This window comes from Anas platyrhynchos, chromosome 8 (assembly GCF_047663525.1).
Source record: "Anas platyrhynchos isolate ZD024472 breed Pekin duck chromosome 8, IASCAAS_PekinDuck_T2T, whole genome shotgun sequence".
Lineage (NCBI taxonomy): Eukaryota > Metazoa > Chordata > Aves > Anseriformes > Anatidae > Anas > Anas platyrhynchos.
This window is the reverse complement of record NC_092594.1, coordinates 8,405,857-8,420,212: the sequence shown is the minus strand read 5'-3', so window position 1 is coordinate 8,420,212 and position 14,356 is coordinate 8,405,857. Positions and strand designations below refer to the sequence as shown.

At 40.5% G+C, this 14,356-nt stretch overlaps 1 protein-coding gene and 1 long non-coding RNA gene across 2 annotated transcripts in view; one reads left to right on the top strand and one right to left on the bottom strand.

Annotated features, from left to right (window-relative positions):
* MTF2 (metal response element binding transcription factor 2) overlaps positions 1-14,169 on the bottom strand; it is a 40,774-nt gene extending 26,605 nt beyond the window's left edge. The window contains exon 1 of the mRNA XM_072041502.1: positions 14,005-14,169. The gene's annotated coding sequence lies outside the window, so the exon portion shown is untranslated. The remainder of the gene's footprint in view (positions 1-14,004) is intronic.
* On the top strand, positions 431-6,430 carry LOC110353964 (uncharacterized). Its single transcript, XR_005267376.2, has 4 exons — positions 431-557; positions 3,419-3,931; positions 4,041-4,120; positions 5,076-6,430. It is a non-coding gene; the product is annotated as an uncharacterized lncRNA (long non-coding RNA).
* Positions 14,170-14,356: the final 187 nt, after the last annotated feature.

Below are 14,356 nucleotides of genomic sequence, written 5' to 3'. Positions count from 1 at the left end.
TGATCCATTTGTATCACAGTCTCTGAACTAAGCCACATTTAAACTGGAAAAACATTAGAATATTTTTTTACCTTCTATAAAGTAACATTCAACAATTTCTCTCTGTTCTTTCCCTAACGCTATCAGTCAAAGTACTAAAGACTTAAAAAAAATAAAAATAAAAATCTGTTACCTCTGCATCTAATAAAATACAAATGAGATGCATGGGAAAAAAGTTTCAACTTAAAAGAGTCCTTAATACTTGATTCATTTAAAATTTTATTCCAGATGTATAACCTTTCTGAAATTACTTGTAAAACATCAGGATCTTGTCAGGATCTGTACACCTGGTCCTTGGTAGGGGGACCGATCTTCAGGTGCTATATACAGCACAATTCAAAGCACTTGGAAGCACTTAGAAGCTGTTAAATGTTCTCATAATTTTAATATAAGATTATTATTCCTAATTTGCAGTTCATACCCTACCACAGCTGAAACCTCTGTTTGCTAGAAAAGGCTGAATAAGAAGTCCCTCAGTTCACATATATATACAGTGGAAGAAAGGAAGTTTTTAACAGGTAGGGGTATGTCACAGCTGAAATAGTGAGTTTAAAATATATTATTTTTATGTTATTTACAGCACCTTTGATGTTATACTAGTTAAAGAGGAAAAAGGTGTGTTTTGTTTTTGTTTTTTTTTTTTTCTGTAAGATATATGAGCATGTATCTGGTATTTATCTTGGATATACTGGTATTGTTTTTATATCTAAAGACAGTGAGTAAGGTCCTAAGGAGAAAAAGTAAATATATGCCTTGATATGGCCTTACTGAGGATGCTCAAATGTGAATTATTGTGTTCTTACTAACAATGCTGTCTTTGCTATATCAAAGGCTTACAGACACATATAGCATTACTTTAGTGCTAGAGAATAGCTAGGAACCATAGCTCATCATTGTTCTAGATAATGGGAATCTTGTGAAAGTATGCAGTAGTCCTGACCAATCTTTTCTCCCATTTTTTTCTGGAGGCTAGTACATAAAAATACGAGCTAATTACTCAAGTGTTGGCATCTGTGAGGTTTAATCCTCCCTCTGCACTATCACTCTATTGCTGTGTTCATATAACTAGCTTCTTCCAGAAAACCAACAGCTGCCAAGATTTGAAGTCTTGGTGAATTGCCTGATCTAAAAGAAGCTCTGGTTCCCAAATTCCTGATAATTCAGTCATACAATGGCATGATGCATTCCTTTGCTTGCTTTCTAAGTACAGGTCTGAAAGCAGCTACTGCAGATTTAGAAACTTATAATAATCCATAGTCAGCATTTCAGAGTTAAAGTCTAAGCAGCAACCTTATTCATTCACTTCAGCTGTGCTCTGCCTAGTTGCAAAACCAATTGCAGCCTCAAATACTTCACTTTATGGTGGGTTATATCATAACTTCTTGAAGCCTGTGGCACCACATTTTTATGTCAAGTTTTTGTCTGCTTCTCTGTATACCATAAAAACGTCTGCAAGAGCAGAATCTCCAGCTCTTATATGGTTAAATTTTGTAGCAGTATAGAAAAGGCTTACCTCTTAACTCCAAACTGAAGTTTAAAAAAATAAATAAATTTAATAGCCCCTCAGGACACAGTTACATGGCAGAATATTGCTGTTTCATCTGCAATGAAAAATCTGTTCTGGACATCAGTGTGGCCAGAGGGAGAATTAGTACAGCATTCCTTCTGCGCTCCACCACCTGGAATGCAGTATGGGCCTTCTCACAATCTTTCAGCAGACCTGCCAAGTCCCACTCAGATGGAAAGTCCCTCACTTCTTTTCTTTTTTTAATAGCATCTGATGAAGATGGAGACAAAATGCTTTTGAATGGTGCAGAATGACAGGATCCCATAAATTCAGCTGCAGGGGCTGAAGATAAGGCAGCAACCCTTTCTGTTGCTGCTGCCAATCCAAGACAACCGAGTTTGTTTGTTTGTTTAAAAAAAGCATTCCTAGGCTGATGTACTAATCAAGTCATAAATTCCCTACTTTATTTTTCTACTGTTTATAAAACAGTGGTGCTGTTATATTTGTTAGATTTGATATGCTTAGGTAAAAGGCTTAACCTAAGTATAATTTTTTTGGTTAATCCAAGCATAATATCTACTTTCTTGCATATATTTTGATCTTTCCACATTTGTGCCAAGTTATCTTACCCTGAAAGCCCTGATTATGTTCTAAAACAGCATTGCTTATCTGCATTCACCTGAAAAAAGATACATAAACAGGATCAAAATCAATTTTCATTACATAAGACTTTCATTTTCTGTTTTGATAGTCATCAGAGAGGCACTGATATTTCTACCTGCATCCATCCCTAAAATCTAGAGCTGCCAAGCAGATAAACTTTTCTAACTTTTTTTTTTTTAATTTTAGTGCTATATGCTCTTGTGGTGAGATAAAAACATTAGTTAAAGATCAGTGGAAAAACAAAACAACAGCATGCTCACTCTCAACATCATCAGGCTGCAAAAGCATAATGTAAGCCAGATTGTGCCTCAGTAAAGCATTAAATTTCTTATATTAACAAAATAGGGGGGGAAATGCTCTTGCCAACACAAGTGTTATATTTCAACAAGATTAACGTAATTAAAATAGTATAATCTGATGCTATCATAGCACAGATGTAGTTACCAGATAGCTAAATTTAAAGGTGGGGTTGGGGGGAACATGACACAGTGGCACAGCCTGCTGAGCAGACCCCTGCCCTACCTTTTGCAACTGGTGTGAATTTTACAAAGCAGCTGAACTGAGCTAGGGGCTGGCTGCCATCCAGAGGGGCAGCCCTGCCCCTTCCCTCCCAGCATGCTCAGGCTCCTCTGATGTTAGTGAACATCTTCATAGCAGTAAGCAACAAAGCAATCCCCAACCCTGGCAAATAGTTTCCTGCTTGTTCATTACCCCAGGCTTACTCCTTACCGAGGCAGGGGAGCACTGAGCCAAAAGAGGGGTGGGGACGTGAACCCCAGAGAGGGGCTGCCAGCCCAGCTCTTCTTTGCAGTTCGAGCTGAGGGGACAGTTGTGTCCCAGACAAGCTTGTCCCCCAGCTGCTGCCATATAAGGTTGCACCTAGTTCTGCTAAGGGAGAGCTGACTTGTCAGCTGTGCTGCCTGTGCCTGGAGCCACACACATGCGGCCGTGCAATTGGCCAGATGAGCAAACTGTTTGGGCTGAAAAATATTTTTATGCATATATATACATAGCACATAGGTATGTATAAAAATGGCTTAGCTTGCAGTAACTTAATTCTTTTAAAATGGGTTGAGGGGTGCTCACTCTGCTATGGAGCTGACAGTATGCATAAATTGAGGAGAGAGTATAGAACCACAGCAGCATAAGAAGTAAAAACAATGACTTTAGAAAATGGAAATGAAAAGAGGCTTATTTCTTCTATTCCAGTTACAGAATGAAACATCCAATCAGAACAAGCCAAGAAGGAAATACACATCAACCTTTGGTTTTATCCTGCCATCTCTCCTTTGGATAGCCAAACGCATGTTCCATGGTCACGGGCAGCTCATGAGGTGATAACTGAAATATTTCTCTTTATGGGATAGGAGAGCTGCTTCCTGAGTCAGGAAAGCAGAATTTTGCCAAGCAGGACTGCCAAGTAGATGTGATGACCTTGTGAATTCACTTGAGCTGAGGCTTCCCAGTATCATTGGGATCAAGGACCATGCACCTTCCCAGCCCAGGCAACACCGATGTGTGCGCCGTGGTATGCATGGCTCTGTTCTGCTCCAGTACAGCAAACCAAAGTCCATCCTCCTGCCCAGGAGGAATGCAAAGGGGATTATCCAGACCTGGCGTAAGCAGATGTCAGGACAACTTCAGGATGAGAAAAACCACATTCAAGGGACCTGCCTGTAAGAAAACACCCTGAGACAAATGTAGGAAGACAATGCACAAAAGGTAAAGCACAGTTAAGTATGGATGAAGATTATCTAATTCAGAAGTCAGTTTGCTATAGTGTAATTGTCCTTCAAATTACAATAGCCTGATGACAGTTTGCTTTTCACAGGACCTTTACCAAACTGTCTCAGATTTCCCAGTTAGGAACAATTCTAGATCCATACTTGCCAAGAACAGGAGGAAATTCAGGTGAGCTTTAGTAAGACACCATGCTAGCATGCTAGGTGATTGCCAAAAGTAGAACTGATTCTTTCTTTTTTTTCCCCTCTCTTGGAATTCAGCAAACAGGCTCAGAGGTCAAGTAGTGATGGCCTCAAAGGACTTTTTAATTTACTGCAGGTTTTGGGATTTAAAATGTCTGTGACAGTGCTATGATACTAGTAAAGATATAATACTGTATCAGATTAGTAGTGTGATTTAAATATCAGTGGATAGCCTGTGGTGAAAAGGCCATCTTTACTTACTAGACCTGTAAACCCAGGCCAGAAACTGTAAATTTAGTAGGAGTTAATCATTGGTTGACTATGCAGTTTTCTTTGGTTTAGAATCCACACTGAATCATACATACTGGCTGGTTAGAGAGATGGGGAAAAAAAAGACTGAAAAGCTGTGTGGTTTCCTCTTTGTTCTGATTAACAGTAACTACATGTTAATTTAAAATTTCTGACACTTGAGAAACAATAACTGCTGTTAGAGTTTGACTCTGTCCGAAAAACCTGCCACGAACCTATATCCTCAGCTGTGTAAATGAGTCCAGGTTCAAACAATATTGTTCATAAGGGTTTTTATGAAGACAGTTGCAGGATAAGAACAGGAGGTTGGGATAAAACAGAGGTAACATGCAGTCAGCTTGGGTGTCAGTAGACAGTAAGTACGTGTATTAAAAGGCAGTCACAAAATAGAGCTTGGAAACTGTGAATCTCACATAAAAGCTGACCTAAACTATAAAGAAGTTATTTAGATATTTAGTTATTCAGATGCAGGCATCTGAAATGTTTTCAGAGAAATTGCACTATCAAATACAATGACTGCATTGACCCAACTACCAGTTAACCTTTATCAGAGGTGTAAAAGTCTAACAAATACTCTTTATGTCTTTGAAGAAACATTCAATTTACCTCATTCACTGCTACTTTTTTTTCAGGTACACTCCCAAACCCCAAGCCCAAATTGTTTTGTGGGTTGGAAATATGGGTTTGTGGATTAAACCTCCCTTTGTGCAGCTACATAAGATCCAGAAAATGTTTGACTGCTAGCTAAGCCAAAAGAACATGCTTTATCTGTTGTAATGACTGTCAGGGTGTGATGGTGCTGGCATTTTAATGCTGTTTGGGTTCTGAGCATGTACAAAGAGAGCTCAAGATGTGCACAGCAGTAGCACTGTTTATTGTAACAGTAGTGAGTATATTTAGTTTATCACAAAAGATGTATTTTCAATGGGTTTCTTCCGAGTTAATAAATGCTTTAATTAACTCTAATAGTTTATTCTTTATACAGTTAGACAAATTATAGCTACATTTTCCATTGACTTAACTGTACCTAAAAAGCAGAAAGCCACATGAAGTACATTTTGCATAGTAGCAAAGCCTTGTTTTCTTCCAGCTCAAAAACAAGGAATCGAATAGCACAATCTGATGTAGATTCGTACAAAAGCAATCTTAAAATAAAGCTTTGAGGCCTACGTTCTTAAAGATACTGTGTGGTTGAATAACAGAACGATTTGGTTGCAGCTCTGTGCTACGTTTCCTTTAGCAGTGAGGCTGGTTTAAGAAGTCCTGCTATCCCCACCTCCTTCTCAGTCCTTCATGCACCCTCAGCACAGGCAAAAACTGTTTGTTCAGCTGCACTGTGGATGTCATCACAGAAACAATCTGGGTTGAAAATAACCCCTAATTAAAAATAATTGAATAATATTGATGATCTAGGTTGGAAGACTGTCTCAAAACTGTTTTACCCAGAATAGGGAGGGAAGGAGAAGAGGTGACTATGACAAAGAAATAAAATGAGCTGGGAGGAGGCGGGGGGGAGGGGATCGTTACTGTTGTGAACTTCAATATTGCTGAAAAAAAACACCCTAAACTTTGCAAAATGGGTCAGTGAGAGCTGCAGCAGCACACAGGGCCAGGCTTGCAGTGCCTTGCAGAAACTGGGGGTAAGATACTTTTATAGCATATCAATGTCATGTAGTCAGTCTGCGACTGCAGTGCTACTTACTTCCCAAAAGTTTAACAGAGCATAGAAATAAATACAATACTGCATACTATTTTAGCTTTAATTAGAGTTTTAAACTATTACTTCTCAAAATTGCCTTTTGTCATACAGTTAGGGAAAAAACCTTCAGAAATGCTGTAACATAGTAGTTGGTGCTATCACTTGTTTAGGTTTTTATATAGATGGAGTGAAAATATCTGTTCAAAATGTGTACTATTATGTAAAGAACTTATTTTATAGACTACTGAATTTATTCTGCCTCAGTATTATTAATAAAGTAAGAAAATAAGTGTGTGAATGCAGTCCCTTACTTTGCTTAAAACAGCATTTTTGTTTTAAACAAATTTAGTTCTAAGAGTAAAACAGTTTCATTTTAGTAACTATGTTTATTGTGGAAATTGCTCCTAACTACTGTAGAAATTTAGATGTTGAAAAAAATGTAAATAACTCCACACCTTATGCCCGCTGAAATATTTTCTATCAAAACTCCCACAGTATTTTATAGAAAGTAAGCTATGGGAAATAATTAATATACGATCAATAGACTGCTTACTCTAGGGATCCAAAAAGGTATTTGCTCTGTGTCAGGGATATACTCAACTGGCTGGCTGTTTGTTTTGTTGTTTATTAAGGGGAAGTTAAAACTTACATCTTAAAAAAAAAAAAGAAAAGAAAAAAGAGTGAATAGTAAAGTAGATCAACTATACTTATAGCTAGTTAACTGCTTGGAATTTAAAGACAATGCTGCTTCCTGTATAATGGGTGATAAGCTTTTAAAGAAAGTTCTGCTAATATAATGACATCAGAATTACTGATTCCAGTAAGATAATACAGGAGTTTAAAAAAATAATAAAATAAAACTAACAAATTTACAGTCTTTACACTAAGAGGTTTCCTAAAAGTAAATATCTATTTTTCCTAAGGAAAATCTTAAGGGTCATCAGTCTTAGGGCAAACTTTGAATAGCTTTTCTTCTTTGTGCATTTCAGGCAGTTGCTGTTTCTACTCCCTATTGTAAATGCCAAACTATTCTGCATTTAAGAATATTAGTCTTTTGACTTGCATGCAGAATCAAACTGGAAGAAAAAATGGCTTTTTTTCTTTTTTCTGGGTTATGCTCTTCAGCAAACAGTTCACCATTCAGCTACACAGTTACATGATGGAACAGAGCGAACAACACTGGAGGAGGTGTGAGTTGTAGTGGACAATGAATCTTCTGCCCGTTTTTTCTCCTCTATACCACAGCTGGCAGAAGGGAGGACATACCTGCATCTCGCCAGCTGAGGATCAGTCTTGTATTTTAGTGTGAACTGACCTTCACAGGTAGTTAAGCAAATATGCCAGACGGTGCCTGAACTGAAGCAGTTCTGTTGTGGAAATGTCCTCCAGCAGAGGAGATAGCAGGACAGCTGGGGGTAGCAATGATTTAAACCATTGCAGGTGTTTTCCTCATTGTGCTTAAGTCACAGCTCTTAATTAAGTATACCATGTGTTGAAAAATATACCATCCTCCTAGGTAATTTGTTCCAATACTAAACTCCATGAGGAAAATTACAAATAGACATCTTTCGGAACTGAATTTTGCTGAGATCTCCTTCCCATCATTGACCTTTTTAAGTCAATGTCTACTAGCTTGAGTCCTAGAATTCAGTATTTAGAACTTCAGTAGTGTTATCAATGAAATCTCAACTCAATCTGAATTTAGTAATATTTATAAAAGGCAAGTAAACAGCACTGGGTGTGCGGGGAGTCTACACTCCACCAACACACGCACACACGAACATAGAACATTCTAAATATACAGAACATTGCTTTACATACTAACCCGAGTACACCTGGGTCAAAAGGCAGGGAGCAGAACAGGGGGCAGAACAGCCAAGGCCTGCGATGGCAGTACCGGCGGGGGGGCCGATGGCATAGCAGTCGGATCAGTGAAGGAGCCCGCAGCTCCCTCACTGCCTGGCAACCCACACGTGTCTGACTGTGGCCCCACAGGGCTCTGTAAGGCCTCAGAGACTGCTCGCCAGGTGCCGAGCAATCCCACCGCAACCTGGTCGCTTTTAGTTGCAGAGTCCCACACCGTGACCTCAGTCTGGTCCCGTATTTCAGGCTCATGAACTGTCCGATTGTTAATGAGGAGAATAAGCTGTAGGGTTACCAGGACAGTCTCTGTTCCTAAGGACGTGTGATTCCCCATACTGCGCAGCTGCTTACCAGCGAGGGGCAGCTGTGTGTGCGGCTCCGCTTCTCTCAGCTCCAGCTTCTCTCCAGCTCCACTGTGCCCATTTCCAGCGCCTTGCTGTACGAGCTTCTTTGGGCGGTTTGCTGAGCTTGGCCTTCATGAGGCAATCAGTGTGCCTGTTCCCGTCCCGGTCTCCGTTCTGCTAGCCTGTTCCTTTTCATTCCTTCTTTCTGCTTCCTTATTGATGACAGAACTTCATCGTGTTGCCTTCTTTTATCTTTAGGGCAGGCTCCCCTCTTATACCCTTCTCCCCACAGCAGTTTTTTTCAAAACAACTTTTCATTGGTCAAGCAACTTTGAATGTAACAGCAACAGCAAGCACCCAGAAACTTCCATGCCTTAATGGGTGGAGAACAAGCAACCCGAGAGTGCACCGAGTCTCCTGAATCACCCTTCTTTGTTCCCTCTAAACGCTTTTACATTCCTGATGGCCTCCTCGTTAAGAGTCTGATGTTATCATCAACCACGGGGCTTGCCGACCCCCATGGCCACACTCCCACATCTCCCCCTTCTTTATTAATATCAACCATTTTCTCGACACGAATTACCACTCCATATATAACAGTAGGATTTTTGAAAGAGTGTGAGCTAGAACTTGTATGTTTCCTAGCTCTCTGAGCTACCTTATAAAGTAACGAGGAAAGTGGAAGTGCTAATTCAGGGTAAGAAGTTTCAGTAAATGGCAGTATGGAATTAAGAAAATACCAGCTAAGCTATTAATGTTTAAGGAAAAGTCAATAAATAACAATTAATACTCTAACATTCCAATTATAAAGCAGATGAAGATAAGCAGAACAAGCAGAGTATTCTATTTCAAGTAGTGTGATCCAGAAGCTCACAGTAGATTATGACTTTACAATGCAGCTAACTCAAAGAAGGAAACAGTCTGGATAACTAATCAAAATACCCATGTTTTTATCAAACAGATTATTTTTGCCTAAAAATTAAAAAATCATTTCCCAAACAGAAATAGATTAATGCTGGCAAGTATACTCTGACCATGAGTACACATCTAATTCCAACTAATCTCGAGTAAAATCTTGGACCTCATAACTACAGCAATTAATAAAGGAAGTAGACTTGAAAGGACATGTACATACAAAGGAAACTTCATTGTATAGCTTGATTGAATCTGAACTATGTTGTCTTTAGACTTTGAAAGAATGAGAACACAAATGCAAACTTGTTAAGCATTTGCTTAGGATTGACCAATGATGAGGTAATAATTACCTTAAAATCTTTCCCTCTGAATGGAGTATTTCTGGAGTTCTCTGGGTCCTCAAAAAAGACTAATATAGAGAGATTTCTATTCTGAAATTAAGACATTTTTATTGTAAACATGTTATATAATTAGGACCTATTAACTGCAAGCATGTTAAGTTTTCTAGTACATTTTGAACTTCAAACAATATACCACAAAACCTAGTAGACATTGTGAGTTTCAAAGCAAGGACTGTATTTTATATTGGTTGATAGGCGGCTGAATATGAGCCAGCAGTGTGCTCAGGTGGCAAAGAAGGCCAACAGCATCCTGGCTTGCATAAGAAGCAGTGTGGCCAGCAGGGCTAGGGAAGTGATCGTCCCCCTGTACTCGGCTCTGGTGAGGGTGCACTTTGAGTACTGTGTTCAGGTTTGGGCCCCTCACTACAAGAAGGACATCGAGGTGCTCGAGCAAGTCCAGAGAAGGGCAATGAAGCTGGTGAGGGGTCTGGAGAACAAGTCCTACGAGGAGCGGCTGAGGGAGCTGGGCTTGTTCAGCCTGGAGAAAAGGAGGCTCAGGGGCAACCATATCACTCTCTGTAAGTACATTAAAGGAGGCTGTAGCGAGGAGGGGGTTGGTCTGTTCTTCCATGAGCCTGGTGACAGGATGAGGGGGAACGGGCTAAAGTTGCACCAGGGGAGGTTTAGGTTGGATATTAGGAAGAACTTCTTTACTGAGAGGGTTGTGAGGTATTGGAATGGGTTGCCCAGGGAAGTGGTGGAGTCACCATCCCTGGAGGTCTTTAAAAGATGTTTAGATGTAGAGCTTAGGGATATGGTTTAGTGGAGGACTGTTAGTGTTAGGTCAGAGGTTGGACTCGATGATCTTGAGGTCTCTTCCAACCTGGACAATTCTGTGATTCTGTGACTGGAGCACTTGTACCCTGAATTAATCAACAACTCTGAATGTTTAATAATAGTTGGATCTAATCTCAGTCAAAAGCCAGTAATGAGTCACATATTTTTGTCACTTGTCTAACTGTATTAAACATGATTTTTGTTATAGATGTGCTTAAGTAAGATAGAAATTTCAGTGGTTGCAAACACCCACTTTAATTTTGGCATGAATCCGAGTTACTGGTGAAAGGAACTGGACTGCCTCTCACCTAATGCAGAGGAAAAATGAATTACAAATATTTTGTAGTTCAGGTCATTGTTCTAGTTCTTTAAGCAACAACAGAAATGGCTATGCCAACCCAAGGATAAAGGTACACAGCAATAGAAGAAAGTGAAACTACCTGCTTCTGCAGCAGGCTGGGTTTATGCTAGATTAAAGTGACCATATAAATACAGCCTTAGAAATGAAACTTGCTGGCTAGAAGATGCTGCTTCCTCAAATACATTAATGATTTGTTTATAACAGTTTAAGCCACAAGGGAATCCTTAAGAGGCTTTGCTTTCTGGGTAGGAGATGGCTCCACCTACTCATGCACTTGAAGCATTAGCTTTCATAAGAATTTTAATGTGATAGGAAACAATCTTTTAGGATAAAATTATAATTATCCACTGACTAAACCAGAATTTACAGAAATTTGCTGGAGGGGAAGGAAATAGAATCTCACTCTGAAGGGAACACGAGGGAAAGTTTTGGTCTGAAGATTGCACAAGTCCCCAGATCTTCATTCTCTTCCACAAAGACAAACCTAAGGAAGGCAGAATAAGAACAAATACCCAGACAGATCTCTGAGCAAGCACGTTGACAACTAGGCAATATGAAGAGAGTGAAACCTTTACATTTTTGTAGACTTCATTTTAGGAAATGTGGTTTTACTTTAAATCATTATCACATTTCATACTGTATAAATACATGTACATTGATTAAACTTAAGCACTTGGTAACTGTCAAATACTAAGGCATTCCATTCCTACTGGTGCTAAAACTGTGGTACTGCTCAGGATCACAGAGCGTGACTTAGGACTATCCATGCTAGGAAGCCATGATAGAAGTCAGTAAAAGCTGCTGTGAGAAAGAAAAGTCTTGTGATTATTAACATTAACCAGAGGCTCACTGCATTAATATGATGGTGAGGAGAGTGTGTGAACCCTGAGGTTTCCCATGGAGTCTCTTACAATAGTGTTTAAGTTAAATCACTATGTGGGTGCAGCTGCTTCAAATAACTATGTAAGAATCAAGTCCAGCTATATTGCTGTGAGTTAATGTTTAGCTTTTGCTTAAGAATAATGTTAAAACCTGTATTACTTGCTAAAGTAACACAGAGCTTCTTTCAAAAGAAATTGGTTATAATTCTTTATTCTATTTATAAAGGTGCACATCGGGGCATCCTGAAGAATTCAGATTTCTCTCCATGGTTGATTATTCTCCTTATTAGTCTCATACTTTCATTCATTTTATGTCCAGAATTACCAGATGCTTCAGCACATGTAACAGCTGTTCATTTTTTCTGAGTCATGCTTAGTAGGTAACAAGCACCAAGTTGTCACAGTACTGAAAGTGATCATATGAAGATATTACAAAGCTGCATTCACCTTTAACACTGAGTGAAAAACAGTGCACATGTATAATCATCAGTGGATTTCTCTCTCACTAGATCTGTGCATCACAATATCAACTCAGTGTTGATACAGCTGGGTAAGAAATATTAACAGGTAGCAATAAATCAGCGTAACTTTTACTGTTTTGGCATTAAGACATAACAAAGTGTTGGCGCTGGCTTACAAAAATGAGTAATGTGTGAAATGCAGAATGGAAAGGTATGTGTGAATGGAAAGGATGTTCTGTAAATATATCAGTATGATTTATTTTCTACCTCTGTTGCTTTTTCTGCATCTTCCCGCCGATCTTCAAAATATTCCTTTGGTTTTATACACCCACTGAATGCCATGGCCATTGCATCTACTGAGGCCTAGCTGGGAATTTGGTGTTTAACAGGTAGCTGAAAAAGGCTGAAATAGCCTTACTTTTTAGCATCTAGCAAAGCCTGATCACAAAGAGTACTTAAAGAATAACTAAATACTTCAGTGCTGGCATAAAGCACCTGCTCTCACAGATGACTAAGATATCATGTACTAACTGAAAAATACATCCCCTAATGAACATATGCCAGGAACTGTTTGGATCCAGATGTAACAGGAATGAAACATTTAGATCCTTGCCTGCCATATGGGAGACCCACATTTCATGATTAATCCCAGCCTCTTGTTCCAAGGGTTGGCATAGAGCACTGGATGAAGTAACTGCTTGAGATTATTCAGCAAAACATTTAAATGTCTGCTTTGTAGTTTCCTCTTGTGTTGCCTTTCCGTTGCATGCCCATAATCTAGCTAAGCTTGTACAAACCACTGAACTGTAGAGGGAGGTAATGCAGAAAGTGCAGCCATCTGGGCCTGCCTGAATAGGAAGAGAAAAAAAAACACCCTGACTGTGAGAGTCACTGCCTGTTATTAAAGCCAGCATTGTTTTTACGGGACTGCCAAATCTTACTAATTAATTTTCAGATTTATACTTCAGAGTGAGTCTGGCAGTGATTATATTATTCAAAAAGCGGTCATGGAGTGTTCTTAAATCTGGAAGTACGACTCCCTTTAAATTCCGAAGACTTTTAATACTTTGTGACCTCCTAACATTTGGTTTCCAGATACACATCTTTCCTTGCCAGAAAATCATAACTTATTCTTACACTAGCATTTTTGTAACCTTTCTTTTAATCAAAGCAGCTTTCTTTGGTACACATACAGAACAAAAAAGGCCACAGCATGTTATGGTAATTTCATTATGTTTATCCTCACACTGTGGCATTATCCTTTTGCCTAATGTCCCACAGCCAAACAGTGTCAGAGCTGGAGTCTCCCAGCTTCTGACTCCACTAAAGACATGGTGTTAAAAAAAAAAAACAAACAGTTATACATGCAAGGAGACAGAACAAAATTAAATGCTACGTAACAAAGGACAATTTTACTTTAAGTTAGCAATGTTCCCACTAATTCAATTGGACTGGGACTGCCCACAACATGTGAAGCCTTATGAGACCGCATGACAAAGAAGTGATGGGTTATTCTGTGCCACTTGCAAGACCCGATGTCCCTCAAGTGTTAATGCTACACCACTCCATAGCTACAGGGCTCTCCAAACAAGTGGCCAAGGAGCGAGGAGGAGCGGTGATGGGGACACATGCAGACAGTCGGCAGGGCCCAAGTGGCGCTCTCACACCCTCAGTGGCAAGCCTGACACCGGTCACCTAACGGTGTGGCCTAGTCCGGTGCTGCTTATGGGTGCTACCAGAGGCAGCTGCCGTGACAAAGGTGGTGACAAATGCACATTTTTATTTTCCTTCCAGCAGTAAACCAGCTGTTGAATGCTGTCAGTGCTGCAGGAGTGCCGGAAGGACACGGATGTACGCACCTGCTGTCCAGAGCGTGGCTGGGACTGCGGGGCCAGCGTGGGGCCGGTGCGGGGCAGCCGGCGGGCAGGGGCAGGAGGCCGGGGGCTGCGGGGGTCGCTGGGCCAGCCTCTCCCCGTGCTGGGAGGGAAATGCTCGGCCGCGGCTGCAGCAGCCCCGCCGCTGGCTCTAAGGGCCGGTCGGTGACCGGGACACGTTATTCATTAACAGGCTCCTCCGCAGTTCTCCCCGGGCTGGGCGCTGGGGCCTGAGCGCTGCGTGGCGGCCGGTGCCTGTCCCTGTCCCTGTCCCTGTCCCTGTCCCTGTCCCTGCCCCTGCCCCTGCCCCTGCCCCTGTCCCTGTCCCCCCACCTCG